Genomic DNA, 4,726 nt, shown 5'->3' with positions numbered 1-4,726 from the left:
TGACTTAGAAACACACATGCAAGTGCCACCACAGGCCAGTGTGTGTGATGGCTGTTGGGCTTTCAGTCTGTGAGTGATAATCCACAGTTAACTGTTACTGTTAACAGTGACTTTTGTGGGAGGAGCTGTAAACCTGGAAACTCCTCTGCAGGCCATATTCTGCTCACTTCTTTCTCTTTTATGGCATACGAAAGCAATTCCTTGTGATAATCTTGGAATGCTTCATGGAATCACCTTATCTGAAGTGCTTAGTGGACGAACCTGATTTCCTAAATCGATTTCCAGTAGACAATAAATGATGTCATTAAGTAGTTAAAAATAGAAAAGAGAATCTCTCAGGTTTCAAGTATTTGTGACATGATTTATCCCATTAAGGGGCTGAAATCACATACCACATGTTCTAAAAGATGGGATTTTACTGTTATGAATCAAGTCAAGACTGTAAGTTAACACTTAACATAAGCACTTAACGACTTCAATTTTTCTTACCGTACAATAAAGCTAACTTTGTGTATGTTGGGGTAAAACATTTGTAATTTGAAATGACAGGGATTTATGATATATTCCAGTAGTAGCCTGGACATAACCCTAATATGGCTTAACATATTCTCCTTAACTATCTACTTATGAATCTGTGTCCCTTGAATATTTGTAAACTTCCCAAGGACAGAACCACTAGAGTTACTAGTACATTGTCGGCGTTCTATAAAAACAGCTACATGAATAAGCTTTCATTTCTTTCAACATCTGATGCTTATTACATTCTAGGCACTGAACTGAAATAAAATTATCCCTAACGTGTGTGGATCTATCCATTCCCATCATGAACCTTCTAATACCTAGCATCCATATAGCACAGCACACCTTTTACACGCACACGTGACAAGGAACATTTAGAGTTTGGGGACTATTTAGAAGATAGGAGTCAATGATTATATTTTACTTCTGAGAATATGTTTATTGATTTTATTTTCCAAGAAAGAATTCCAGCCACATTTACGTTATAAAGTCAGAGTCTCATTTCCTACATTTGTTAAAGACTATGGCAAAGTAATATTTCTTATTCAATTTCTTAATACCATAAACCTTTTATTAAACCTTGTTTAATAAAATAAAAATATTTTATCTTAAAAAATTATTATATTTTTCATCTGGGAAGCCTGGCCTCTTAAAATAAACTCAAAACCATGTGAAGAATTTGTGAAGAAAATAGTGGAGTCATTTTAGCAACCAGAGTCACTAAATCAAACAGTGATCACTGGAATAGTCCACTTGCCTTCATATTCTGTAGCACTCCTAATTGTGAGGATCATATCTGAGGGATACATTTTAGGGACTGATTCTCTTTAGTGAAGGCTAACTGTACTTACTCAGTTTTTGGAGAAGCGGACAGCAAGCGAATCCTGTGGTTTTCATTTGCATGAATTAGTTATCACTTGTGAAGTAACACAGACATGTTTCCTGTGTGAACCAAAGCAGTGAATTGTGCCCAGCTCACACTCTTTCTCATCTACGTGGTAGCTAAACAAGGCTGAAGAATATCACCCATAAAAGTGTCCCAACAGAAGGAAGAGAAGAAAAGAAAAAGGTGGAGAGTCGTTCATTTATAGGGCTCAAAACACCAAGAGAAATGTGGATATAGCTCAGGAGAACAATGCTGTCATGGTTTATTGTTCTACTTCATCCTGTGTCCCCAGGTGGCATCACTATTGGATCAGGGTATTTTCCTTGAAGGGGGAAGGGCTACAGCTTATCTCAGCACAAGTAGTCACTAGCAATTCATCAGAGCTGGCTTTCAAGATGAAACCTGTTTCCCATCCATGTTACTGTAAATTATTTTTTACATTTTATAGAGTAAAAACTTGAGAATTTCCAGAAGATATAGCAGATCCAAATAGCAGGCATATCTCCTCAAGTGGGCAGTTTGTCTTCCTAATGATATTCAGATGTGGAAACACCCACAGCATCCAGTCAGCCTCAGTCCAGTGAAAGGAAAACTCTCTTTAGGTTTTACATTCTCGAAGAAATTAAAAAGTACCGTAGAGGACTTCTTAAGTGCTAGGATTGGTAATTTACTGAACTGGTTTAGTGAATAAAATAAATAAAACAGAGAATTGTGAAAATGGTTTATCCATTCTTAATAGTGTATTCAACTTAAATGTGTAAACTGCTGCTGTTTTGTTGGATAACCAAGACTTTTTGTTCGAGTAAGTACCCACTGCTTGTGATTCTTTATTAAATCGTTTGTTTGCAGAAATCTCATACACTGCCTTTGACGTCGTTTTTTTTTTTTTTAATGGAGGAAAAAAGTCAAAGCTATCAGTAAAACCTAAATGCAGAAACCTTCTAGAGTTATATGCTTTTTCAAAATATTTTATATATTTTAATCCACTTGCTTTTATCCACTTCCAAAGTATTCCCCTAGGTTTTCATTGGGGAAAAAAAATCTCTTTTAACACTCAGGTTTCAGCAAATTATGCAATGTTAACCTAAATCATGATGAAATAATAAGAACAAATGACATAACCATGCTACATAACAAATACAAATGACCTTTGATAACTTTATGTAGCTGGTCAGATGATCAGGAGACATTGCAACACTATTCACAATAGCCGAGATGGAAACAATATAAATGTCCATACATGGATGGATAAAGAAAGTGTGCCATACAGTGAAATACTATTCAGCCTTAAAAAGGAATAAACTTTTGATACGTACTACACCATGGATAAACCTTAAAAACATTATGCTAAATAAAATAAGCCAGTCACAGAAAAAGACACCACATGATTACAACAATACGAGAAATCTATAGTCAAACTCATATATTCAAAGAGAGGAATGGTGGTTGCCAGGGGCCAGGAGGAGGGCGAAATGGGGACTTACTAATCAAAAAGTGTAAAATTTCGGTTAAGCAAGATGAATAAACTATAGATAATCTGTTGTACAACACTGTAACTGTCAATAATATTGTACTGTACACTTAAAAATTTATTCAAAGGTTGGTTTCATGTTAAATGTTCTTACTAAAATAAAATAAAATAGACTTATGAAGAAAATCTAAACTATATTATGGGAAAATGATCAACCTTATCAGTAATCAGAAAAAATGTAAAATAAAACAATTAATTCTATTAAACAAAAAAAAGGTGCCTACTACTTAAGGAAGTTAGCCTACCCTGAAAACTAATTAGTATGTTCCACAAAAGAAGTTGAAAACCTGAGTTAACCCAGGGAGTTGGCTAAAGGGAGATTAGAGTTTTTCTTGTATTGATTTTAACATGAGATAACTTGTTAATTAATTTCCTTATGACCAATCCCTCTTCTCTACTTCCAAAATTAATTAGTCTAAGTTCAGAATATTTTTATTTGCTTAAAAAAGAATAGGGAAAGGACAACAAGATGGATGGGAAAGAAAAGAAAAAAAAGAAGAAAATGTCACAGAGAAATAATTTTAGTCATGGTTACTTTTAGATTTTTAATTATGCATCATAATCTAAGCAAGTATCACATTCTTTAGTATTTTTGTGTTTTCCATGCAATAGTGATCGTTGAATTTTTATAATTTAGTAAATGTGATTCTTGGAAACATGTCCATGGCATAATTGGACAAAATAAAATTATGTAATTTAACTGCATAAACCTTAGATACATAAAACACTTATGGTATTTGTTTGCATATTTTCACGTTAAAATTCAGCTATTTTCAGGAAAAAGACAGATGGACACCACACATGGAGCCCTTCATTATTGCTTCACCCAGTACTTCCTATGGGTAAAATTCATTAAGGCTACATTAGATTAAAAGCTTAAGTAGTTATTACAAGAACTATATTAATTTTATGCCTAGGTGATATAAAAACAATTATTCTTAAATAAATGGGACTTACTAAACCCTACATTCAGCATAAATTTATGAGTACTTTTAAGCTTAACTTCTAAAGGTTGAACTGGGAAAAGCATCAAAAATTCATGCTAATTCCTAAGACAGTAATTTATAGTAAGTAGCATACATTTTCTAAAGTAGAACTGTATTAACTTAATCTAGGTCCAAAAATATAAATATATATGATAAACTATGACCTACTGAAAATCTCTCTTAACAGAGGTTACTTTGTAGTATATGTTCTGTAAGCTTAGCAAAATGTTGCTGTTCTTTGGGGTGATATCATGATTTATAGGCAAAGATGTACCTTCTTAGCCCCGATTCAGGGCAAACACGCCAAAGAGAAAAACATTATTGGTTTTAGATAAAAGGTCAATTTTAAAAAGCACAACTCATATTCCTGAAAAATGTTTCTCTCAGAGCAATGGTTTTCTAAACCGACATGTGAAATATGATATTTAAATTTTTTTAGAGCAACATAAAGAGATGAAAACTACATGGTGTTTGAAGAAGACAACAACTCAATTCACTATTGACTATCCAAGATAGCAGAAACATTTCTATCTTACCTGTAAGACTATTAAGTCTGTTAAATTGTTCTATATTTCATATTTAATTTAATCATTCCCTCTAAGCATGTTTTAAAATAGAAAACAGGCTAATAAAAATCAAGGTTATTTTCATAAAAGAATGATCTTGATTTTTATTAGCCTGTTTTCTAGAAGTTTAAATTATGTAAAATAGTTTTCATGAAAATAATCTGGAATGTTAGTATCAATATTAAAACATTTCATATTAAAATTAGAGTTAATAAACTTTGTTCTGTAATCTGATTTC

This window comes from Phoca vitulina, unplaced genomic scaffold (assembly GCF_004348235.1).
Source record: "Phoca vitulina isolate PV1807 unplaced genomic scaffold, GSC_HSeal_1.0 scaffold25, whole genome shotgun sequence".
NCBI lineage: Eukaryota > Metazoa > Chordata > Mammalia > Carnivora > Phocidae > Phoca > Phoca vitulina.
This window is presented reverse-complemented; position numbering follows the sequence as displayed.